This window comes from Pseudorasbora parva, chromosome 9 (genome assembly GCF_024679245.1).
Source record: "Pseudorasbora parva isolate DD20220531a chromosome 9, ASM2467924v1, whole genome shotgun sequence".
NCBI lineage: Eukaryota > Metazoa > Chordata > Actinopteri > Cypriniformes > Gobionidae > Pseudorasbora > Pseudorasbora parva.
This window is the reverse complement of record NC_090180.1, coordinates 26,186,667-26,213,136: the sequence shown is the minus strand read 5'-3', so window position 1 is coordinate 26,213,136 and position 26,470 is coordinate 26,186,667. Positions and strand designations below refer to the sequence as shown.

General features: G+C 44.8%; 1 protein-coding gene and 1 long non-coding RNA gene across 11 annotated transcripts in view; one reads left to right on the top strand and one right to left on the bottom strand.

The window, feature by feature from the left end:
- gjc2 (gap junction protein gamma 2) overlaps window positions 1-26,470 on the bottom strand; it is a 469,070-nt gene that overhangs the window by 173,615 nt on the left and 268,985 nt on the right. For 2 of the 10 annotated variants that reach the window (XM_067452133.1, XM_067452134.1), the window contains exon 3: window positions 310-438. The exons of the other annotated variants lie outside the window; for them this stretch is intronic. The gene's annotated coding sequence lies outside the window, so the exon portion shown is untranslated. The remainder of the gene's footprint in view (window positions 1-309; window positions 439-26,470) is intronic. 10 annotated transcript variants of the gene reach the window in all.
- Window positions 22,177-25,778, top strand: LOC137089627 (uncharacterized). Its single transcript, XR_010907739.1, has 4 exons — window positions 22,177-22,405; window positions 22,844-22,950; window positions 24,946-25,016; window positions 25,094-25,778. It is a non-coding gene; the product is annotated as an uncharacterized lncRNA (long non-coding RNA).

Sequence of the window (26,470 nt, the reverse complement as noted above, 5' to 3'; positions counted from 1 at the left end):
TTTGTATAACAAACACTTTCTTCAGTGTTGTTTTAACAAAGATGGACCTGTATGTTCACCCGGAAAGTGATAATTTTAACACCCGTGGTGATAATCTCCCAACATATTTTTTGCTGTGCAGAGACACTCACACTCTGACGTTTATCTCCTCTTAAGCCAGGCATACACTGTGCGATTTTCGTCCGATGTCGAGCCGAATTCTGACTCGTGCGACTCTTTTTTTGGGTCGGGACGATTTTCAGGTTTATCGTGCGTTGTTTGTCGCGAGGTTTTCGTGCAGTGTACAGGGGGAAACGAGGGGTGACAAACCTCTCACTATCGGGAATCGGATGGTCGGATGAATTTCTGGCGTGTCAGAAATTCTGCTCGACACTCGTGAGGTTATCGCACAGTTGAAGCAAAGCCACGAACTGATTGCCGTATTTCCCCTCACTGCGCCTGCGTGAAAGCAGAAGTTCAACCATTTAATTTTTAAAAGCATTAAGGAAGAAAACAAAAAGAGGGAGATCTTTAATTATGTAAGGCAAGGCAAGGCAAGGCAAGTTTATTTATATAGCACATTTCATACACAATGGCAATTCAAAGTGCTTTACATAGAAAGGAATTAAAATAGGGATAAAAAATGCATAAGAAAAAGAATACAATGTAAAGAGAATTAAAAATAATAAAATTATGATAAACAAAGAAAAAAACAGGTAAACTAAAACAGTTATAAAAAGAATTTAAAAAAATGATGCATAGATAAGGTGCAATCAGTCGGACGTACAATGGCACAGTGCTCATTCAGTAAATGCACAGCTAAACAGATGTGTTTTGAGTCTGGATTTGAATGTGGCTACTGTTGGAGCACATCTAATCTGTTCGGGAAGCTGGTTCCAACTACGGCTGGCATAATAGCTAAAAGCAGACTATCCTTGCTTTGAATGAACTCTTGGTATTTCTAACTGACTTGATCCTGCTGATCTGAGTGATCTGTTGGGTTTGTATTTAATCAGCATATCTGCAATGTATTGAGGTCCTAGCTCATTGAGTGATTTATAAACAAGTAATAGTACTTTAAAATCGATCCTAGATGTAACTGGAAGCCAGTGTAAAGACCTAAGGACTGGTGTGATATGGTCATATTTTCTGGTTCTGCTCAGAATCCTGGCAGCAGCGTTTTGTATGAGCTGCAGCTGTCTAATGGTCTTTTTGGGAAGGCCGGTGAGAAGGTCATTACAATAGTCCATCCTACTGGCGATGAAAGCATGAACAAGTTTCTCTAAGTCTTGCCTGGAAACAAAGCATCTAATTCTTGCAATATTTTTCAGATGATAGTATGCTGATTTAGTTATTGCTTTGACATGACTACTGAAACTCAGGTCTGACTCCAAAATCACACCAAGATTCCTGACTTGATTTTTTGTTATCAGACCTTTCACCTCAAGATATGCGTTCACCTTGAGAATTTCATCTTTGTTTCCAAATGTAGTGATTTCAATTTTGTCTTTGTTTAACTGAAGATAGTTTTGGCACATCCAGTTGTAAACTTCATCAATGCATTTGCACAGGGAGTCATGGGGCTGTAGTCATTAGGTGATAGTGCTAAGTAGAGCTGGGTGTCGTCAGCATAGCTGTGGTAAGCAATGTTGTTATTTTTCATTATTTGGCTGAGTGGCAGCATATACATGTTAAACAGGAGTGGTGCTAGAATTGACCCTTGTGGAACTCTGCATGTCATGGACGTCCACTCAGACTTATGGTCACCTATACTCACATAATAACCTCTCCCTTCTAAGTATGATCTGAACCATCTGAGGACCATCCCCGAAAGCCCGGCCCAGTTTTCCAGCCTGTCAAGAAATATGTTGTGGTCAATCCGTTTGAGTTTAAGAATTTGTTTAGTTGATTGACAACAACTTTTTCAATGATTTTGCCTATGAAGGGGAGATTTGAGATTGGTCTGTAGTTGCTCAGTATGGAGTTATCCAGATTTCTCTTTTTAAGAAGAAGGCTTAACTATTTCAGTTTTAAGGGCGTTTGGAAAAGTCCCATAGAGAAGTGAGGAGTTCACCACTTCTAGGAGATCTGCTTCCAAACAGTTAAACACACTTTTGAAAAAAGAAGTGGGGAGTGCGTCAAGGGCGCAGGTTGATGTTTTAAGATGCTGTACTGTGTCTTCTAAAATTTTACCGCCAATTTTTTCGAAATCAGACATAGTAATTTTCTGAGGTTTTGGTCTGATCTGTCTGACCCCAGAGCAACTCAAGGATGTGCTGATTGCCTTTCTGATATTTTTGATTTTCTCTGAGAAGAAGGAAGCAAACTCGCTGCATTTGCTGTCTGATAGCATTTCTCTGGGAATGTGACTCAGGGGGTTTGTTAGTCTGTCTACAGTAGCAAAAAGAGTGTGCGTGTTGTTTATGTGTTTGTTTATAATATTTGAGAAGAAGGTCTGTCTAGCTTTGCCTAGTTCAACATTGAAAGCATGTAGGCTGTCTTTATAGATGTTATAATGGACTACAAGTTTTGTCTTCCGCCACTTTCGTTCAGATTTTCTGCATTGTCTTTTCATTATTTGAACTGCTGTTGAGTAGGCAGCTATCAAATAGGAGAAATTAAGTAAACTGTTGTGCCTCCAGTTTGTGTTGTATATATCCAGTGCATCTTATTCATTTAGCTTGTTGATCATTAATTTACTTGTTTTACTTTCACATTTTATTTTTATTTATATTTTTTAATATTAATTAATATTTAACTTTGTCCATCTTGACACAATGTTATGTTGCAATGTGTTCCCTTTATCGAGGGAACTCGCACTGCGTCATCGTAGATGACACATCGGGGAACGCCCTCGGCATGACGCTGCTGAGTTCATATCAAAAAAGTCCAATCTTGATTGGTGTTGCGTGATGACGTAACGAGTGACGGCATACCCGGAGGTATAAAGGGATGCCGGCACAAGCAAACGCAGCTTCCTGCTTTCAGCGGTCGCACTCTGTGTTCTGTCTGTCTTTTTGGTGTTGTTTGTCCCGTAGGGCTTTCATTATCATTAGAGAATGGCGAGCGAGCAATTCAGATGGTGTGTGCCTCCCTGTCCGCGTTTTATTTCGGGCACGGACACACATCAGCTCTGTGTGCAGTGTCTTGGCGTGCAGCACTTCTGGGCCGCTCTCGAGGGAGCGGCTTGCGGCGAATGTGATAAGCTGCCGCTGAGAGTGATGCGCTTGCGGCTGGCGCTCATTGACGAGGTCGGCCAGCCTCGCGAGCCTCGCGGTTCTGGGCCCGCTGTTGCCGAGGCAGAGCGGTGCCGCAGATTGTGGGGCTCGCAGATGGATCTGTCTGCAGGATTAGGGAATGTTGAGGCATCTCTCTCTTCCTCTGACGATTCAGAGGATCGTCCGCCACGTGTGGAAGCCCGCGCTGCGGCTTCTTCCCACGAGGCGGAGGATCAGGTGCTCATGCTGTCCGATTCTAAGGGGTCATTGACGATGAGCACCGAAGCCGTCGCAGTGGGGCAGTCGCCACCCGACTCGCAGGCTATGGAGGAGCTCATGGAGGTTTTGACTCGCGCTGTGGCCAAGCTTAGTCTAGATTGGCCACAAGAAGAGGTGCACGTCCAGCTGCCAAAATAAGCTGGACGAGCGCTTCTTCAAGCGACGAGCCCAGCCTCCACGCCGGGGTCTGCCATTTTTCCCCGACCTGCACAGTGAGCTGTGTAGGGCGTGGGAAAAACCCTTCTCAGTGCGTTTGACTACAGCAGCTTCATTGAAGACCCCGGCATTGCCCTCGAAACCATGCCGAGAGACATCCGCGCTGGTGGGTGCCTGCACACTCTCGCGGTTCTGCAGGCCTACCAAGCGGACTTATTGAAGGAGCTCGATGAGGGCGAGGGTCCCTCCCCGGAGGATGTGACCGAGCTGAGGAAGGCAGCGGATTTGTCTCTCCGCGTCACCAAAGAGGCGGCCCGTGCTATCGGCCGCTCCATGGCGGGTTTTGTGTGCGCGGAGAGGCATCTCTGGCTTAACCTGTTGGGGATCAGGGAGAGAGACAGACACTTTCTCCTTGATTCCCCGATTTTGCCTTCTGACCTTTTCGGCGGCGCTGTGAGCACCGTCGTCGAGAGGTTTCAGGAGGTGAAAAAGCAGGCTGCCGCATTCAGCCAGTTCATCCCTCGCCGCTGGGGCTCCTCCAGCAGGGCTGGCTCGAGTGGGCAGTCTCAGCAGGCACAGGGCTTCTTGCACCGTGAGGTGCAAAAGCAGAGCGTCGCTTCTCGTGCCCCTCCTGAGGGAGCTTGGCAGAAGAAGCGGCGCTCTCGCAGGAAGTCTTTGAAGCCGAAGACCGACCTGAGGGAGGTCATTCAGGCTAAGAAGGCTTCCAAGCTGTCCTAGCTGCGGCAGGGCCGCTGAGAGCTGTCCCCCACGGGGCGGAGCGACCGAGGTCGTTCTCCCCCCGGAGCTCTCGGGAAATCGATGTTGTGCTCCCGCAGTCAAAAGGGTTCCGGGCCACGTCATTTCCTCACGTTCGCGCATGGCTCTGGCCAGCACATATAAAATCTGCGGCAGAGCAGCGAATGCGTTCGCACACCGAAAATCTACCTCGACTAGTCCCTGCCAGTTATCCGCTTCAGGGGGTCGAAGGAGAGGTTTGGTCGATACCCCAGACCAGCCTCGAGAGGCTGGTGCCCTTATCAGAGTATCTCGGCGCATGGTCATGCCTTCCGAATATCTCTGTGTTGGCCCTGCGCACTGTAGAACGGGGCTACAGACTGCAGTTCAGAGTTCCTCCCCCAAAATTTGGGGGGATAGTCTGGACGGTGGTCGGTCCCGAGCAGGTGGGGGTAATGGGGCAGGAAGTACACTCTCTGCTGGTAAAAGGGGCGATAGAAAGGGTCCCACCGCCAGAGAGGGAGGTCGGGTTCTACAGCCGGTACTTCATAGTCCCCAAGAAGGATGGGGGGTTGCGTCCAATTTTAGATCTCAGGCTTCTGAATCGGTCTCTGAGGAGATACAGGTTCAGGATGCTAACTATTCCTGTTATCGTGAGTCAGATCCAGTTCGAGGACTGGCTCGTCACGATAGATCTAAAGGACGCTTACTTCCATATATCCATCCTTCCCAGTCACAGGAAGTTCCTGAGGTTCGCTTTCGGGGGCGAAGCGTTCCAATATCGGGTCCTTCTCTTTGGCCTAGCCTTGTCACCTCGCACCTTCACAAAGTGCATGGACGCAGCCCTGGCTCCGCTAAGACTCCAGGGCATCCGTGTACTGAATTATATCGACGACTGGCTGATCATGGCCAGATCTTACGATATGGCAGTTCAGCATCGAGATGCTGTTCTAGCCCACATGAGGTGCTTGGGACTGAGACTCAACGCGAAGAAGAGCGCGTTGACGCCCTCCCAGAGAATCATGTTCCTGGGAATAGTGTGGGACTCGGTAACGATGCGGGCACACATGTCACCCGCACATATCGAGACCATACGGGCGGAAGTCTCCAGTATAAGGTTGGGCCACAGCATCACTGTCAAGCAGTTCCAGAGACTGCTGGGTCTCATGGCAGCAGCGTCCAGTGTGATTCCGCTCGGCCTGCTCCACATTAGACCACTACAGTGGTGGCAGAGAACCTAGGGGTTTTTCCCGAAGGGGAATCCCTTCTGTATGATCAGGGTAACGTGCAAATGCATTCGTTCCCTCGTTATATGGAAGAAACCTTGGTTTCTGTCCCTGGGGCTGGTATTGGGAGCATCATGTTGCCGGAAAACCGTTTCAACAGATGCATCCCTTACTGTTTGGGGCGCGGTCATGGAAGGCCGAGGAGTGAGAGGTCCTTGGACAGCCCAGCATGCTTCATGGCACATCAACTGCCTAGAGATGCTGGCGGTCTGGAAAGCTCTGAGGAGTTTTCTCGAGGACCTTCGCGGCCACCATGTCCTGATACGATCCGACAACACTGCCGTAGTATCGTATCTAAATCATCAGGGGGGTCTGAGATCGCGCCCTCTGTACAGACTGGCGCATCAGGTCCTCCTGTGGTCCCAAAACCAGGGAGCAGACATCCGGTCGAGGCAGGGGCTGAGGCCCGGGGAGTGGCGTCTCCATCCAGAGGTGGTGGAGGCCATATGCGAGAGGTTTGGCCAAATGGAAGTGGATTTGTTTGCGTCTCGAGAGACGACCCACTGTCCACTTTGGTTCTCCCTCAGGCGTCCGGCTCCGTTGGGCCTGGATGCCATGTCACTGGCGTGGTCGAGGCTGCGTCTGTACGCATTTCCCCCGATTGCTCTGCTCCCTGGAGTTCTGGAGCATGTCCGCCGGGAAGGCATTCGCCTGCTTCTGATAGCACCCCGGTGGCCGACCAGGGTATGGTTCTCCGACATTATGGACCTGCTAGACGACCTTCCGTGGCAGATTCCTCTGAGGAGGGATCTGTTGACTCAGGCGGGGGGCTCAATCTTTCACCCCCAGCCAGAGTTATGGAACCTGTGGGCCTGGCCCCTGAGGGGGCAGAGCTCATAGAGGAAGGTCTGTCAGCAGGTGTCATGGAGACTATACTCAGCTCCAGGGCTCCTTCCACCAGGAGGCTGTACAACTTGAAGTGGAGAGTGTTTTCCATGTGGTGTAGAGACCGTGAAGTAGACCCAGTTAACTGCGCTGTGGCTTCAGTACTGGAGTTTCTGCAAGATCGGTTTTCCGCCGGGCTTACCCCGTCCACACTTAAGGTGTATGTGGTAGCGATAGGAGCTTTCCACGCACAGTTAGTTGAAGGACCTCTGTGGAGGCACCATCTGGTTGTACAGTTCCTCCGAGGAGCGCGGAGGATGAGACCTGTGGCTCGTTCCAGGATCCCTGCGTGGGATCTGGCAGTGGTGCTCGAAGGGTTGGTTGAGGCCCCCTTCGAACCGCTGGAGTTGGCTGAGGCCAAGAACCTTACGCTTAAGGTAGCTTTTCTCTTAGCCATCACCTCTCTGAGGAGAGTGGGGGACCTTCAGGCATTGGCAGTCACACCCAATTGCTTGGAGTTTGCCCCAGGCGGAGTGAAAGCTATCTTGCGACCGATCCCGGCATACGTTCCCAAGTTACCGTCTAATGCGGTACGGTCGGTGGTTCTCCAGGCTTTTCATCCCCCACCTCATGTGACGGCTGATGAGGGCAGGCTTCACCTCCTCTGCCCGGTGCGGGCATTGAGGATTTATTTGGAGAGGTCTGCCCAGTGGAGGAAGTCAGATCAGTTGTTAGTGTGCTTTGGTCCACCTAGGAAATTGCTGCCTGCGGAAAAACAGACTATTAGTAACTGGATTGTCCAGGCAATAGCCACGGCCTATCAGGTGCGCAACTTGCCTTCACCTATAGCCGTGAGGGCTCATTCTACCAGGGGCATGGCCTCCTCGGTAGCCCTCCTTTCCGGAGCTTCTTTGCAAGAGATTTGCGAGGCGGCTGGGATGGCCACATCGCATACTTTCGTGAGATATTACTGTCTGCACCTCCCGGCGACGCCAGGCGCTAGGGTGCTCGCCCCCTGATTATGCACTCCGGTCCATATCATGGGGCCCAAGATAGGCGAGGACTAGTGGGTACTCGTTCCCCAATGTGTCATCTAAGATGACGCAGTGCGAGTTCCCTTGATAAAGGGAACATCTCGGGTTATGAATATAACCCATGTTCCCTGAGAGGGAACGAGACACTGCGTCTTGTAGCCCCGCCTATCTACAGAGCGTCCCGCTTCATAGCAGTAAGCTGCGTTTGCTTGTGCCTGCGTCCCTTTATACCTCCGGGTATGCCGTCACTCGTTACGTCATCACGCAACACCAATCAAGATTGGACTTTTTTGATATGAACTCAGCAGCGTCACGCCGAGGGCGTTCCCCGATGTGTCATCTACGATGACGCAGTGTCACGTTCCCTCTCAGGGAACATGGGTTATATTCATAACCCGAGACGTTCTTTTTCTTCATGAACGCGAGTCAGTGGATATCACGCAATGCGCAGTTTAAACGCAGTCTCAAACACAGTCTCAAACCCAGTCAATTATTCACTACAGAAAGTGAAAGTAAAATCTGACAAGCTTTCGGCGCATATTCTCAGACAACGAGAGATACATGTAATTCAACATACTGATAACGTAGCCTATTGCCTTATTTTATTTCTTATTTATTTTCTTAATATTTCTATTTTGGTCCATATTGTGAGAAAAAAATAGAAAAGAATAAGGCCCATTTTGTGTTAAACAAGTTGTTTTTAGATAAATCTGCTCTTACTTTTCATTGAGACGGACATTATTATTGCAGTGTTTTGACAGTATAATCATATAATTAGACCTATAATTCCTTGTTTAATCGGGCTAAATGTTTTTAAATAGTGAGGAGTAATCTATCCATTATTTTATTATGCAGTGTGCCGATTATGCATTATTGTTGGGGGGAGGGGGCAAATTAATGTAATATCAATTTAATAATAAAAGTAGGCCTACTCTAATAATAATAATAATTTTATACATAAATTCTAAATACTCTTGATATCAATAGCTGATGCATTTACCTCTCTATAATACACCATGGTCTTTCGTCGCCACGGGGGTTTTATTGTGCATTTTTTACCCGTACATTGTGAGCAGTCAAGACGCGCTCGGCGGTCGGACCGCACAGTGGCCCTCATTTATCAATCTTGCGTAGAAACGGGTGTATATGTTGGCGTAAGATTATGCTTACACTCCTCTCACCGCCTGATTTATGAAACTGTGCGCACCTCGGCAATTCAGGTGTACGCAATACTTGCCCTTGATAATTCCCGTGGCTGAAAACGATCGTCATTAGAATAACATGCCCCTATATATTCAAGTCTCCACCTCCCGCACACCCTCATTTTACGCCATGGACACACGAAAGACGGCAAAGAAGCGAAACTTCTCCGACGTGGAGATCGGGCGCGTTCAATCATCTCACTAGTCCACTAGTCAGGGCACTGATTAGGACATAAGTCAATGGGCTGACTCCCTGATCAGTGCTCTGACTACTGAACTAGTGAGATGATTGAGACGCGCCCATCGAGACCATCACCAGGGAAGTGGATAAAAATAACGAAATTGTTTTATTTAAGAGTATAAAGAGTGGGAATAAAGGCACCCACACAAACAAAATATGGACCCAAATTACGAGTACTCTTAATAGTGTGGGGGTTGAGAAGTTGAGCACTACAGCAGTTTAAATAGCTGTTTGGATGATAAATTACCATCACAATGCATTATTTTACAGCACGTTTTGAAACAATTAGCATTTAATTTCGTATCACGGCATGTATTGGGGTGTACGACAGTGATGATGATGTGATGTGGAGTACCATTCACATTAATAATTACATGACAATTTGTAAGATTCTTCTTCTTCTTCTTCTTCTTCTTCTTCTTCTTCTTATTATTATTATTATTATTATTATTATTAATGACACTTATTATTTAGAAGAAGAATGTCGTTTTTATTGATTTTATTATTATTTAAAAGAAGAAGGTCATTTTTATTATTTTGTCAGTCTGAATTATTTTAGTCCCAGTCCGTGCGCAGCTGCCGGGTAAGGCGGGCCTGAAACGTCCGATAAAGCGCACTGGCTCGCGACTGGAGGAATACATAAGCCTACAAATCAAACGCTTTGGTAAAGTCACACAAATTAAACATTGACGTTCATGTTGCACAATAAACACTGAATGTTGTTGTTATGGTTTTTAACAGTGGGTCATATAGCATATCTTGTCAGTGCGTTTTGTGGTGTTATGACTTGTTTTACTGCGCATTTTCCCACTAACTCAAACGTGCGTACACCACCTCCTGAGCTGGCGTAGGATTTGAGCGTGCCGTACGCCAACGTCCATATTGATAAATCTCAAAGTCACCGTGGGTTTGGGTGTACGCAAGGTGTATGCTGGAAATTTGGTGTACGCACTTTTGATAAATGAGGGCCAGTGAGAGCACATCAATCGTGAACTTTGGCTTTAAATCACATGCGATCTACTCGTACAGTGTGAGTAGGTAACCTTGCTGAAAACCCATAGAAATCGCACAGTGTATGCCCAGCTTTAAGCTTCATAAGAGATCTCAGCTACATCACTCACAGTGCTCAGATTATTTTCCTTAACCAGAGACAGTCACACTCTCACATTTATCTCCTCTAAAGCTTCATAAGAGATCTCGATAAGATCACTCACTGTGCTCAGATTATTCTCCTTAACCAGAGACACTCACACTCTCATGTTTATCTCCTCTAAAGCTTCATAAGATATCTCGGTAACATCACTCACTGTGCTCAGATTATTCTCCTTAAACAGAGACGCTTACACTCTCACGTTTATCTCCTCTAAAGCTTCATAAGAGATCTCGGTAACATCACTCACTGTGCTCAGACTATTTTTCTTAACCAGAGACACTCACACTCTCAAATTTATCTCTTCTAAAGCTTCATAAGAGATCTCAGTAACATCACTCACTATGCTCAGATTTGTCTCCTTGGCTAGAGAGACTGGACGGCTCATATTTGTCTCCTCTAAAGTTTCAGAAGAGATCTCAACAGTATCACATGCTGTGCTCAGACTTTTCTCCTCAGCTAGATACTCTGGAACTCTCACTTTTGTCACCTCTAAAATTTCATAAATGATCTCAATAACGTCACACATTGTGCTCAGAATATTCTAGTTAAAGACTCTGGCACTCTCACATTTGTCAAACAAATTATGTGCCCTATGCACATAAACTGTACAGCTTTCTTCTATTTACTGAGGTCTCTTCTAAAACTATAGAGGAGATAAATGTGAGAGGTTCATAGTCTTTAGTTTATGAGAAAAGTCTGAGCACTGTGTGTTGTTGAGATCTCTTCTAAACTTTAGAGGATACAAATGTGAGAGCTTCAGAGTCTTACTGAGGAGAAAAAACATCTGAGCACAGTATGTGATGATGTTGAGATGAATCTGAATCTGAGTATGAATCTTCAGAGAAGAGAGGTATGAGAGCTCCAGTGTTTCTCGCTAAAGGAGAAAAGTCTGAGCACAGTATTTTATGATGTTGAGATCTCTTATGAAACTTCAGAGAAGACAGGTGTGGGAGTTCCAATGTTTCTTGCCAAAGGAGAAAAGTCTGAGCACAGTATGTTATGATGTTGTCATCTCTTATGAATCTTCAGAGAAGACAGACGTGAGAGCTCCAGTGTTTCTCACCAAATGAGAAAAGTATGGCAAAGTATGTTATGATGTTAAACTCTCTTATGAATCTTCAGAAAAGACGTGTGAGAGCTCCAGTGTCTTCGCTAAGGAGAAAAGTCTGAGCACAGTGTGTGATGTTGTTGAGCTCTCTTCAAAATCTTTAAAGGAGACAAATATGAAAATGTTAGCATTTTTGTCTCAGGAGACAAGTGTGAGAAACAGGAGATTTAAGCAAAAGTGTCCATTTAATGGTAATGTATCCTTATTTATGTCTCACAGAAACATTTGACTTGTTAAAGGTTTTTTTTTTCCCGCTCTGGGTAGCTTATATGTGATTAATCCATGCCATTTCAATCAAGCACAATACATGCAAAGAACAAAACAACCTATGTTTACATGCATGCAAAATGGGTTGTACATGATAAACTTTGTAATGTTAAATGAAGAACGTCTCGGTTACGTCTGTAACCTTAGTTCCCAGAATTGGGAACGAGATGCTGCGTCACCGCTCTGGAAACGCCTCTCCGTGATTGCGTCGTGAAGCACGTATGTCATCAGTCCAATAGAGAGACGGAACGTCATAGGTGGGAGACGTGACTGACCCGGAAACTATAAAGCCCACCGGCAAACACATGCCTTTAGCTTCTGTAAAAGGCTAAAACAAGGTGCTTGCGGGCATACGGGGAGTATGGCCGGGTGACACAGCGTCTCATTCCCAATTCCAGGAACTAAGGTTACAGACGTAACCGAGACGTTCCCGTTCATAGGGAAGTTCCGCTGCGTCACTGCTCTGGGAACGAGAATACCCATGTCCCCATAGGAGCCGAATGCCCGCCTGTGTATGTTAAGAGGTGAGCCCCCGAGCCCCCAGGGTAGCATTAATGTCCAGTTCATAGAACTGGATGAAAGTGTGCAGTGAGGACCAGCCTGCCGCATCGCAGACATCCTGCAGGGAGGCCCCTGCCAACAGTGCCTGAGAGGCGGCCATACTCCTAGTGGAGTGGGACCGGACAGCTAAAGGAGACGGCTGTCCGGCCGCCACATCGAAAGTGAGATAGCCTCGACCACCCACTTGCTCATCCTCTGCTTTGACACCGGGCCCCCTCCTCGAGAGTGACCCGTAACAGACGAACAGTTGTTCAGATTTTCTCCACAGGGCAGCTCTGTGGACATAAGTGTCGAGAGCACGAACGGGACAAAGCAGATTAAATTTTTCCTGGTCTGACATCATAAAAGGACGAGGACAGAATGCCCGAAGCACCACAGGTCTCACCGGATTGGTGGGAACCTTAGGAATATAGCCGGGCCTCGGGGAAACAGAAAGGCCTTGGCCATACCCGGAGCAAATTCCAAGCATGAGGGTGCCACAGAGAGGGCTTGCAAATCTCCTATTCTTTTCAAGGAAGAAATAGCCAGCAAGAAAACAGTTTTTAGAGTGAGAAACTTCTCTGATACTTCCTCGAGCGGCTCAAAGGGAGCCTCGAAAAGGCCTTGAAGGACAATAGATAGGTCCCAGGCCGGCACTCCGGTGCGTGTCACAGGCCTCAACCTCAGAGTTTCACGAAGGAAACGAGTTACTAAAGGGTGTCGCCCCAAAGAAACACCACCCCAAGGAGTGTGGTAAGCAGCTATGGCCGCCACATACACCTTTAATGTGGAGGGGGCTAACCCAGTGGAGAATCTGTCCTGCAGGAATTCTAGCACTGCGCTCGCAGGGCAGTTAACTGGATCCCACAGACGAGCTCTACACCACAACGTGAAGAGCCTCCACTTCAAAGCGTACAGTTTCCTCGTGGAGGGAGCTCTAGAGTGTAGAATGGTCTCAACAACCTCGGCCGAGAGACCAGAGCTGGGCCCCCTCAGAGGCCAAGCCCACAGTTTCCACAACTCCGGGCGAGGGTGCACGAAGACTCCACCCGCTTGAGAGAGAAGGTCCCTCCTGATCGGAACCTCCAGGGGAGAGCTGTCGAGGAGAGACACGATGTCCGAGAACCATACTCGGCCCGTGCAAAACAGGGCTACTAGCAGAAGACGGGCCCCGTCCTGACGCACTCTCTCTAGAACTCCTGGAAGCAGAGCAATCGGGGGAAAGGCGTACAGGGGCAGCCTCGGCCACTTCTGTACCATCGCATCCAGTCCCAGAGGAGCTGGCACAGACAGGGAGAACCACAGCGGACAATGAGAATTCTTGTGTGTGGCAAACAGGTCTATGTGAGCCCTGCCAAATTTCTCCCAAAGGAGCTCCACCACCTCGGTGTGGAGTCTCCACTCCCCGGGCCTCGGCCCCTGCCTAGACAGGATGTCTGCTTCCACATTCTGGCTCCCTGGGATGTACATTGCCCTGACTGACAGCAACTTTCCCTGAGCCCACAGGAGGATAAGGCGCGCCAACTTGTATAAGCGACGAGATCTTAGACCCCCCTGATGATTTATATAGGAGACCACCGATGTGCTGTCTGTGCGAACAAGCACATGCCGGCCCATGAGATATGGCAGGAAGTGCTTCACAGCCTGAAACACTGCCATCATTTCCAGGCAATTTATGTGCCATGAATGCTGGTGTTCCTGCCACAGGCCCTGGGTGGAACGACCACTCATGGTCGCCCCCCAGCCTGTCAGGGAGGCATCCGTGGTCAGAGACGCACGCTGACACGGTGCCCCCAGCGACGGTCCTTGGGCCAGAAACCAAGGGTCCTTCCACATGACCAAGGTGTGGAGACACCGCCGCGTTGCCTTGATCACGCGAAAAGGGTTCCCCTCAGGGAAAAGCCCTTGGTTTTGAGCCACCACTGTAAAGGCCTCATGTACAGCAGACCCGAAGGAATTACGTTGAACGCTGCTGCCATCAGACCTAACAGCCTCTGAAACTGTTTTACAATGAGTGGCTGGTCTAGTTTCACCCCTTTCCTGGCTGAGAGGATCGACCCTATGCGAGGCTGAGACAGACGAGCCTGCATAGAGACCGAATCCCAGTTCACTCCTAGATACGTTATTTTCTGTACTGGAGAAAGAACGCTCTTCTTGGAATTGAGCGTCAGCCCCAACTTCCTCATGTGCGCGAGAACAACATCTCAATGTTGAGGCGCGAGACGAGCTGACTGTGCTAGGATCAGCCAGTCGTCGATGTAGTTGAGTACGCGGATCCCCTGCATACGCAAGGGGACCAGCGCAGCGTCCACACACTTCGTGAACGTGCGGGGTGAAAGGGCTAGACCAAAGGGAAGCACCCGATATTGGTACGCTTCTCCCCTGAAAGCGAACCTCAGAAGCTTCCTGTGCTATGGAAGGATGGAAATATGAAAGTAAGCATCTTTGAGATCTATCGTGACAAACCAGTCCTCGGACCTGATCTGAGACACAATCTGTTTGAGTGTAAGCATCCTGAACTTGAGCCTTGCTACTGCTCTGTTCAGGACGCGAAGATCTAAAATAGGTCGCAGCCCTCCATCCTTCTTTGGCACGATGAAGTACCGGCTGTAAAAGCCTGACTCTCTGTCTGGGGGGGGAACTCTCTCTATCGCATCTATTGCATTACCAGAGCCTTCTCGGGGCCCACCAACGTAGGGAGGACCCCGTTGAAACTGGAAGGATGACACCTGAACTGAATGGCGTACCCAATTCTTATGCACCACAGCACCCATCGAGATATATGTGGCAGATTCTCCCACTCCGACACAAAATCTACTAATGGTACCAGCCTCTCAAGACTGGTCTCTGATGTACTCTCCACCGTGAGCACAGCGCCCTGAAATGGCAAACCGGCAGGGAACAACTGGCCCAGCAGCACAATTTCCCTCCGCGGAGGGCGCATGCCATCCTCGGATGACCTGCGAGGGCCCTCAACGCCCGGCGCTCGGGCGGGGTTGGCGGAACGACCCTGTGAGGGTACCGCGGACGCACAGGTACCGTATACTGCGGTAAACACCGTCCGCCCGCAGAGGGGATCACCCTCACCGTCCTGAGCCCGGAAGCGTCAGGACTTCTTAGACGCAGCCTTCCTCGAAATAATCACTGTCCTCAGATCAGCTTTCTTGGAAGGCTGCGCCTGAGAGCACCGACCACCGGCCCACCCTTTTTGCGGGGGTGTGTGGGTGGCGACGCTCATTTTTTGCTGCGCTCTATGTGAGGAGCTCGTACTCGGCGCTTGCTGCTCCCGCCCAGCAGCAGATGAGACCTGGGGCTTACAGGGGAGAAACTGCTTGAGCGCCGCAGATTGCTTCTTTGCCTCCAGGAACCTGTCGGTAACCGTAGTGACAGCGTCACCAAACAGGCCTCCCGGAGACAGCGGCGCATCAAGCAGGAAACTTTTATCTCTCTCTTTGATCTCTGTGAGATTGAGCCATAAATGCCTCTCCGTGGCCACCAGGGCTGCCATAGAACGGCCAACGCATCTGGCCGTTTCCTTGGTGGCCCGGAGAGCAAGATCAGCGGTAGATCGGAGCTCATTTATCATATCTGCCCCTATCTCATGGCTCTCGCCCAGGTCTCTTAGCAGGTCGGCCTGGTATGCCTGCACGATGGACATGGTGTGCAGACATGCAGCGGCCTGGCCTGCTGCCGAGTACGCTTTGCCCACTAATGAAGATGTGACTTTCAGGGGTCTTGTGGGCAAAGATGGAGCCTTTATGGCCGATGCCGAATCAGGCGAGAGATGGCTCGCGAGCGTCTCTTCTACCCTAGGCATAAGACCATGACCGTGTCTATTCAGCCCCGCGATGTTACTATACACAGACGTATGAGGGCTGGAAATTCGTGAAGACACGGGCCGCTTCCACGATCTCGACACCTCAGTGTGGAGATCCGCGAAAAAAGGCAAGCTCCGCCTTGGAGGCTGAGCAGAGGGAGAGGGGAGAAAGCGTTCGTCGAGCCTGCTTTTAACTGAGGCTCGCTCATTGTGCTCATGTGGCCAGTCAATATTTAATTTGGCCACTGCTCTGCTCAGAACCTCCATAAGCTCCTCACTAGCAGGGGTCTGAAGTGGCGAGTCTTCAGCCCCTACATCGACGCTGCAGACATCCACCTCCTCAGAGGAAGACAACTGCAGCGCCGCGGCCGCCCCCCGGGCGGGAGAAACCACAGCGCGGGCTCCCGAACCCAGAGAAGCGGCGCCGGATCTGCCGCGTGAAGGCAGAGATAGGGCGGAGCCCGTCTCAAACCCCTCCGTCAGATCCAATTGCGATCCCCACGACATGAGCCGCCGCTGAGCCTCGGCAACAGCGGGACCCGTGCCGCGGGGAACACGAGCCGGGACGCCCTCCTCGAAGAGCGCCCGGCGGGATCGCAGCACGCGAAGAGGCAGCGCCTCACAATGCTCGCAGCCGGCACCCTCGAGTGCCGACTGCGCGTGCTGCTCTCCCAAACAAACAACGCACATCAAATGTGTATCCCCACTCGTGATGTAACGTGAGCAGGGAGGAACACACTTTCTGTACTGCTGTTCACTCACCATAATCTCACAAACGATATTTGTGATATCGTGTGAGTGCAAACAAAACAATAAAGTCTGAACTCAGACACAAACACAGAGTTGACGGACAAGATAACACAGAGCGCTTGTTGAAGGCAACAGAAGCTAAAGGCGTGTGTTTGCCGGTGGGCTTTATAGTTTCCGGGTCAGTGACGTCACCCGCCTATGACGTTCCGTCTCTCTATTGGACTGATGACATACGTGCTTCACGACGCAATCACGCAGAGGCGTTCCCAGAGCGGTGACGCAGCGGGAGTTCCCTATGAACGGGAACAAAAATGTTAAAGGGATCCCCTGGTGTTGAGACTTGTATGGCTTAATATAACATAAATGATGTCTCTTACTGAATTATGTAGTAGAAAACCAATGAAAGATCTACGTTATTTTAAAAATCGATTTTATATTTGGACCATGGGCGGCGCCATTTTGTTTGCGTTCTAGGTTGATGACGTAGAATGGTTGAACTCCTCAATCAGCTGGCGTTACCCGTAGCTATTTTTACCACAACGCAACTCGAAAATTGTTTCAGAGTTAAACAAAACCAATGAATTCCTTTGTAATTGTACTTAAAACACACTCAAACATACATGTGCACACAAACTCACCTACACAAGTCACAAACAGATCGGCGGGCGCGCGCACGACAGGCTCTGTTTCAATCGAGATGTTGGGCTGTTCAGTCTCCACGACAGGGGCTGAATCTGAAATCGACCCTATACCCTTAAATAGGGCATTATTTGAAGGGACGGCCATTTGTAGTGTTGTCCGACACCATAGTGGACATGTTCGAGTGCAGTCATTCAGTCTCACGTTCCACCGCAATAACGAGTGTAAAGCCGATTTACAAACAGCTGTCCGACTTCACGCACTCAAACATACATGTGCACACAAACTCTTGTCATAGGTTGACTCAGTATTTTTGTTTGTTTTTAATCAGAGACATTTGGGCCTTATTGTGTGCAGTGTTATGTGTGATGGTGTTTACTGTGTGCATTAATATATTGGCACTCTGAATTGTAGTGGTTATGTACTGTGCATCAAATTTGTAGTGGGTTTTATTTCTTAATTTGCCCTGCTTGGCCCTTTTTAGACATTTATTCATGGACAAACCTGGCAACCTATTTCCTGTTTTATTACTATGCCCATATTTGGACAGTGCTTCCTCCCCTGCTAATGCAACTTAATTAATTCATAAGTACTTGCCACCATGCTCCACCTTCCTGCCCATATTTGGATGACACTTCCTGTGACTGAGTAACTTTATTGTTGCATCTGCATTGGCTGCTGATAATGGCAATTAGCGACTAATTGTCTAACAGCCGGCCATGCTTAGTTTGAACGAGATAAAAACTGGTTCTCTGGAACAGAGTGGTGACTGGTGACTGCTGATCTGCTGCCATTTTGTGTTGAGTGCACTTTCCTGCTCTGCACATGAAGCCCAAGTTCCCAGGCATCTTTGGTTGACCACCGGTATATTGCAGCTGGATTCACACAATGCTCTCTAAAGCCTCAAACCTTTCTCAACGCTCTCTAATGTTGCCTAAAGGGCTGTAATTATATTTTATTACCACATATTGTGAATGGGGGTCCATTTTCTGTGGTGTTGGTGTTCATGATGATCACTTGTTTTTAGCCTCAGCAATACCTATCTGATGGTTCCAGTGGCTGGCATTGTCCCGAAGACTGTGGCTATCCTCGAACCTTCCTCAACACTCTCTAATGCTGCCTGAAGGGCCGTAATTATATTTTATCGTACTACAGTGTAAGTGTGACCTGTTATCTGTGACGTTAGTGGTCATTCTTGGTGCTCTCTTCTAGCCTCTGGATTATCCATCTTGGGATCCTGGGCCCAGTGTTGCTGTGAAGACTGTCTCGGTGACACCGGGATCTCCCACAGCATTTGCGGTTTGTTGCTGAGTGCCATAACTTTCTCCTGTGGGTCGGACGAGTCTGCTTGACTTCTTTTGGAGGGAGGACCGTTGGAGCGACCTGCTGCAAAGTCACCGAACTTTAACCTCTTCCCAAACGGCTTCAGAGACATCATTGTAGTTGACTTTTTTTCCTTTAAGTAACACGGTTTCTAGTAGTGCTTGCTGTCCCAATAAAGACTATTTGTTGTACCCACACATTGACTGTCTGTTTTGTTTCTCTGGCTGGGACCTGATTTATTTTATTTAACGTTGGTCACTAGGTGACTCTCAAACAGACTCACACACCCCAACAGATCGGCGCGAACGCACGCACTGCGTGCGCGCCTACATAACCCTCAATCAATTCCCTGTGTTTATCCTAGATAGACTGTTGATAGTAGATTAACTGTAATGCCTAATGTGACCAGCAGAGGGAAATATCTAGGTAGGACGATGGGATAAAGTAACGTGAGGAAGAGAGGCAGGATGTTTTGGTGATGATGCATGCGCTAGAGACAGGGCAGTCTGTCAGGTGTGTGTGCGCGCCCACCGATCTGTTTGTGACTTGTGTAGGTGAGTTTGTGTGCACGTGTATGTTTGTGTTTTAAGTACAGTTACAAAGCAATTCATTGGTTTTGTTTAACTTTGAAACAATTTTTGAGTTGCATTTTGGTAAAAATAGCTACGGGTAACGCCAGCTGATTGAGGAGTTCAACCATTCTACGTCATCAACCTAGAACGCAAACAAAATGGCGCCGCCCATGGTCCAAATATAAAATCGATTTTTTAAATAACGTATATCTTTCATGGGTTTTCTACCACATAATTCAGTAAGAGATATTTGTTATATTAAGCCATACAAGTCTCAACACCATGGGATCCCTTTAAGCAGCAACCATGAAGCACTGATACACTATAGTATTACATTTGTTATAAAGAAATAATTTATCTAGACTAAACACCATACACTTGTCTGATCATTGTTTGAAATAAGCACTGCATATTAATTTCTGGGCACTGAAGATCAATTTTAAGGAATAACCCTTGATATTCTGAAACACATAATGCTTTTTGAATGATAGTTTCAGTATTTACGATATTAGTACAAATTTAAAATGTAAGTTTATACTAAAATAAAATTTAAGACATCCGGGGTTGGTTGAAAAACTTCTTAGACTAGTCTTAAAAGGTAGTCAATAACTATTTTTCTTAATTCCCCCAAGCCTGGTAATAACTTATTTAAGTCAGTTACATAAAAAGGTAATTTAATTTCAATTGGAAAAGTAAGATTGATTGCCCTTTGGTTAACTACTACTTAGCAAAGTTGCATAGTAACTTCTTTGACAAAGTTTATGCAGCTGGCACCAGAAGTCAAAGCTGATACCTAAATGAGACATATAAGAGATAAGAAGCCCTTAGTTTTCTGAGCTTAGGGAAAGCTCTGTCAGAGCCAAAGCCCTGTGGACAGCACATCAACATTGAGGCACAGCAGCACCTCAGACAGCATGAGTTCAAGTCCCAGCTAAAGGTACACTTTCCTGCTCCTGTTCCCTTCTCTACTCTCCCATTGTTTCCGGTTGCTTATCGTACAGTCCTGTCCATTTAAGGTGAAAAACCCTAATGTCATTAAAAAAAAAAAAAAAAAAACGAAAGAAAAAAAAACAGCAAGACAATAAAGAGAATGCCCATGTTTCTCATTTTGCACTCCTTTTTCTCAGATATTTCTCATGTCTCAGTTTTATCTACTCTTATTTCTCCTAATGGATTTTGGGAGAAACATCTGAGACACCGCTGATACTACAAGAGCTAAATAAGAATCTCAATTAAGTCTAAGATATTTCGGTAACACTTTATAATAACGTTCAGTTGTAAGTCATTTATAAGTGGTTAGTTAATGATGAACTAATCATTTACAAAACATTCATAAATGATTATCATGTGATATGCTAACATTTTATAAATGTTTTGTAAATTCCGTTACAAGTCATTTACAAGTGATTAGTAAATAGTTAACTAATGATTTATGAAACATGACTTTGTTCATTAATGATTAATGAGTGATTTGTTAATTATTTTACTTATATTTAGTTGATTCAGGTATATGTGATTTACAAATGATTAGTTAATAATGAACTAATGATGTACAAAACATGACAATGCATTTCATAAATGTTACTTTTTTGTATGTTTTGTAGATTCAGTTATACATTATTAGAAAATGATAAACTATTAATTTACAAATCATAATTATACATTCATAAATGATTAATATGGTAACAATTTACAAATCTGTCATAAGTTAGGCCTATCTTTAAAAAAAAAAAAAACATTTCATAAAATAATCAAACAGATCCTTAGTAAAAGTTACTAGTTAATATATTATTAATCAACGAAATATCAATATACAATAAATTGTTAATTAATGAAAAAATGATGATCAAACCATTAGTAAATGATGAGTAGCCCATATAATGTATTGTTGCATATATCCCAATGCATCAGATCAATGCGCATTTAATTCTTTGTATTTGTAAAAGTAGACATGATTTTATAAATATAAATAGGCTACTTTTTATTGCAAAAACTGACCAAAAACAGTATAAAAGTATTAGCTCATGTTGTATTCAACGTTTTCTGAAGTCATACGATATCTTTATGTGAAGAAAAGAGTTGACCTTAATGTTTTAATCATTGAAATTATCCCTTTTATGAACGCATATTTATCCTATTTATCATTCAAATAATACTCCTGTCCTGACTCTTAGCAGGACGCAATCGGTCACATGACACACGAGAGCCAATGGCATTTTACAATCCAAGCTGACGTAATGACGCAATTGGACACGAGACACACGCCAGCCAATGCTGTCAAAGCTGTCGTGACGTTTCTTCCGGAAGTTCCGCCCAGCAAACACAGTACGTTGTGACAACGTCGTCAGTTAGTCGTCATTTGGTCAGCGTGACATTACTTTATGACAACGTTGTGGTAAAGTTCCATTTTTAAAAAAATTGGCTAACGTTCCAGAAACGTTGTGGGAACGTCCTCAAAAGACGTCGCTAGTTTATCCCACAGAGAACGTTGTAAGGACGTCGTGGTAAAGTTCTATTGTTTTAGAATCTTGGCTAACGTTCCAGAAACGTCATGGGCACGTCCTCAAAAGACGTCGCTAGTTTATCCCACAGAGAACGTTGTAAGGACGTCGTGGTAAAGTTCCATTTTTTTTAAATCTTGACTAAAGTTGCAGAAACGTTGTGGGCACGTCCTCAAAAGACGTCGCTAGTTTATCCCACAGAGAACGTTGTAAGGACGTCGTGGTAAAGTTCCATTTTTTTAAAATCTTGACTAAAGTTGCAGAAACGTTATGGGCACGTCCTCAAAAGACGTCGCGTGTTTATCCCACGGAGAATGTTGTAGCGACGTGGCCCACTGGTCTTCATAACTTTCCAAATTGCATTATTAATTTACAAGTATTATCAAATGTATGCCATTTTGATTTATATGGGACATTTACTTAATTCATCAAATATTTTTTAAATGAATCCACCATGTTTGCAAATCGTATTGGCAAAAACAATAAAAAATCTAACAAAAAAAAATGCCACAATTGTCCCACTATCACGTGCAGTGTCAGGAGTGGCATTTTGCATCTGAGCGGGTCATAGAATTCAAAATGAGTTCTAAATTCATTATTTATTATTTTTGATTTTTATTCATGTAATTCTTGCTGCGTGACTTTGACGTGGTGTGTTGATGTGGTGTGTTGATGTGTCAAACACTGGAGCGGCGCGGAGTTGCCATGGAAACGGTGCAGCAACACAACTGACAAGCCGCAAAACTCCCTCTGTCGTTGTTGTTTTCACTATACTTTCAGGTGAGTTGTCTTTAAAGTTACACAAATATTACACACAACTGTTACTGACATTTTCCTGACATTTCTTATGTGTCATTGACACGCTTCTGTTCTGTAGAATATTTACTTTATAGAAATGTAGAGTCTTTGGAAAAAAGTCCGTAAGCACATCAACCATTTTCCGAACAGTAAGTTAAGTTAACGAGGCTAACGTTAACTCTATAAAGTTAATCTCTTGTTTAGGCTTTGAATCACATGTGTAAATGAGAGGTTTTGATAGTTTTATAAAGTTTTTCTTCTGGGAATTGAATGGGTCATTAAGGGTGGCTAATTAATTGAACTAACGTTAACGTTATGTGTTTGTTGTTAATCGACGAAGTCACTTACATTAACTTAACATTAACACAGAGCGCGAAAAAAAACGTGTTAACATATAATAAAATGTTCTGTGATTTTCAGAAGGGACAAAATAACCCCTGTACAACAGAGGTGAAGCTCCCAAGTGTCCAACATTTCTGAAGGAAGCTGCTGAAAGAGAATTAGAAAACACAGGTGAACTGAAAAAGGTGATTGATTAACCTTGTCCATTTTTAACAATATTTTAACCTATTCTTTCTCTTTTCTGCATTTAACCTTTGCTGTAGCTTCTTTCCTTTTAATAAACCTGGCGTTGTATAATTTATATATTTGGCTCTGATAAATTGTTGATGCTTTCATGCTGATGCCCTGCAGCCTGCACTGTAAAGTTAGCAGAGTTGGAGCAGATCTCCTGTCGGACAACATCTCTTAAATGGTGAGGATTTACTCACCTGCAAGCCATCCTATGTGTAAGTTATATGACATTATTCTTTCAGACGAACACAATCAGAGTTATATAAAGAAATGTCCTGGCTCTTCTAAGCTTTATAATGGCAGTGAATATTGCTTGGTGATAAGCGGTAGGCTAGGCAAGTCGACTTGCGCTAAAAAGGGTGACAAGCCCCCCTCCCGATGCTATGTTTTGTTTTGCTCTAATTTCTGTACTTCTGCGTTCGTCAATACGCATGCGTCAAGGGTTATTCTTTTTAACGCAAGTCGACTCGCACATTGCTGACCACTGGAAGCTAGTTATTTTAGTCTATAAAGTTTTAAAAATGGATATTTTTCTCACACAAACATGCCACTTTGCTTTAGATGACCTTTATTAAACCCCGGATCTGTGTGGCGCAATTATATGATGGATAGATGCACTTTTATGGACTTTAAAAATGAAGCATTCACTGCCATTATAGGATTAGCCAGGACATTTTTAAATATAACTCTGATTGTGTTCGCCTGAAGAACCTAGGGATGGCTTGGGGGTGAGTAAATCATGGGATATTTTTCATTTTGGGATGAACTAAATGAACCATGTGACTAGTAAGTAAAACCTCAAACATACAATAATGTTCAAAAGTTTGGTTTTGGTACAGTTCTTTGAAAAAGGTCTCTAATGCTCACCAAGATTGCATTTGCTTGATTAAAAAAAAAATCTGTAAAATCTAATATTTTGAAATAATATTAAAATTCTAAATAATTGGGTTCTATTTGAATATATTATAAAATGTAGTTTATTCTTGTGATCAAAGCTTAATTTTCAGCATAATTACTCCAGTCTTCAGTGTCACATGATCCTTCAAAAATCATTCTAATATGAGGATTTTATTCATCAAGGAATCCATAAAAATGCACCATGGTTTACACAAAAATATGAAACAGCACAACTGTTGTCAACACTGCTAATAATCATAAATGTTTTTGTGAGCAGCAAATCATCATATGAGAATGATTTCTGAAGGATCATGTAACACTGAAGACTGGTGTATTGATGTTGAAAATTCAGCTTTAATCACAGGAATATTAAAATAATAATAATAATAATAATAATAATAATAATAATAATAATAATAATAATAATAATAATAATAATAATTTTACAATGTAAAATAGCTGTTTTCAATTTAAAGGGTTAGTTCTACCAAACCTTTAAATCCTGTCATCAATTCCTCTCCCTCATGTTGTTACAAACCTGTAAGACCTTCATTCATCTTCAGACAGCAATTTAATTAACACTTTCAAGGCAGAAAGGAAGTAAAGACATCAATAATTACAATGTAAAGGAGACTGGCACAGGCTAGATCAAAATTGTGGAATTAAGTTATTTTTGCACACAAAAAGTATTCTTGTTGCTTCGTAACATTAAGGTTGAACCACTGGAGTCACATGGACTATTTTAACAATGTTTTTACTACCTTTCTGGGCCTTGTGTTGCAGCTTCAGAAAGCTTTTGGATTTCATCAAAAATATTTTCATTTGTGTCTGAAGATGAACAAAGGTCTTACAGGTTTGGAACAACATAAGGTGAGGAATTAATGACAGAATTTACATTTTTGGGTGAATTATCACTTTAAATATATATTACAGTTTGTACTGTATTTTTGATCAAATAAATGCAGCCTTGGTGACTGTTGAGTAAAAGAGACTCTTTCAAAAGCATAAAAAACATAGATTAGAAACATCAATAAGGTTCTCCTCTGTTTCAGCTGCCAGAAAATGATGAAGATGTGACAGTGTAGCTCGGGATAAGGAAGAGGATGAAGAGGAGGAAGAACATGTAAGTAAAAAAAAAAAAAAAATTATACCTTTTTAACAAAAAGCAATACACCTACAATAGTATGGCTTTTTTTTCAGCTTCCAGTTTACAAAGATCCAAAGTGAATATATAGAGCCCATCCTCCTATCCTATCCTCAGAAGACCCTGCCCTCCGTTGGTGGGGTAAGAAAGACCCTCTTCCTCTTCTCTCACAGCTCTCCATCTCCCTCTGCCTCATCAACACTGTCTGAAGCTTTTTCCACAGCTGGGACACAGTCAGGAATGAGGGGTCTCAGATTCTTCCTGAGAAAGTCATCATGCTCATTTTCTTGAACAAAAAAAAAACCTGTTGATGTATATTTTGGCCCAATAATACAGAAAAGATGCTAGGACTCTGTGTAGTGTTTTTTACATATCTCTTTATGAATGTAGGACTATAGCTCAAGGACTATATATCTTTTGTAATTGTCACATTGTTCAGGTTTAGCTACAGGTAGTGAAGCAATAAAGCACATCACCACCAGACATTTGTAGCAGGTGCCTCACAGGACATGCAGGACATTTCTGCAAATAAAAGTAATAATAAAGAAACTGATAACTCTTTTTTTCCATGTCTTTTTTGTGCTAAATTATTGAGAGTAGTACCAATATGAGTATTGATAAGTATAAGTGAGAAAATACTTAACTACTCCCTAATAAGACAATAAAATATTTTAATAATTGGTTACATTTCTTATGTTGTTTGTTTGATTAATGAATGGACGTGTTACATTTCTGTACTCATAATTTGTTGACACTTTACACTGTTCAAATGTTGACTTAATATTTGTACAAAGTAACACTGAATAAATGCTGATTATTAAATTAATGCAGTGTGGTTTTGAGCCATTTTCTATTACAATTTAATAGGGGTTTGTATCGTTTTTTATTATCTACGAGTACATAATCCCTAAATATATTAACTAAAATCAAAACAAATGTATTAATAAGGTTTTACAGCAGAGAATTCAATGTTTGAGTGTATCAGTTCTATGTGGATTTCAAGGTTATGGACCAAGCACATCTTAATTTCCCGGACTAAAGGTGAGATTATTCAAATAAAGGTGGACGTGGTATTTTGGTCGTTAGGACGTACCTGCCACGTTCCAGCGACATATCATAATCACGTCGCCACGACGAATACAGGAATCACAAAGTTACGTCGCTGCGACTAATATGGTCCATTGAGGTTACGTCCTCACAACATGCCAGTTTGGTCGTTGAGACGTGATCATCACGTTATAGCAACGTACCAATATAACGTCGTCACGACGATTATGGGAATCACAAAGTTACGTCACTGGAACGTTATTAGGTATGTCGCTACGACGAATATGGTCCTTTAAGGTTACGTTCTCACAACGTGCCAGTTTGGTCGTTGGGACGTGCTCGTCACGTTCCAGCAACGTCCCACTATAACGTCGCCACGACGATTA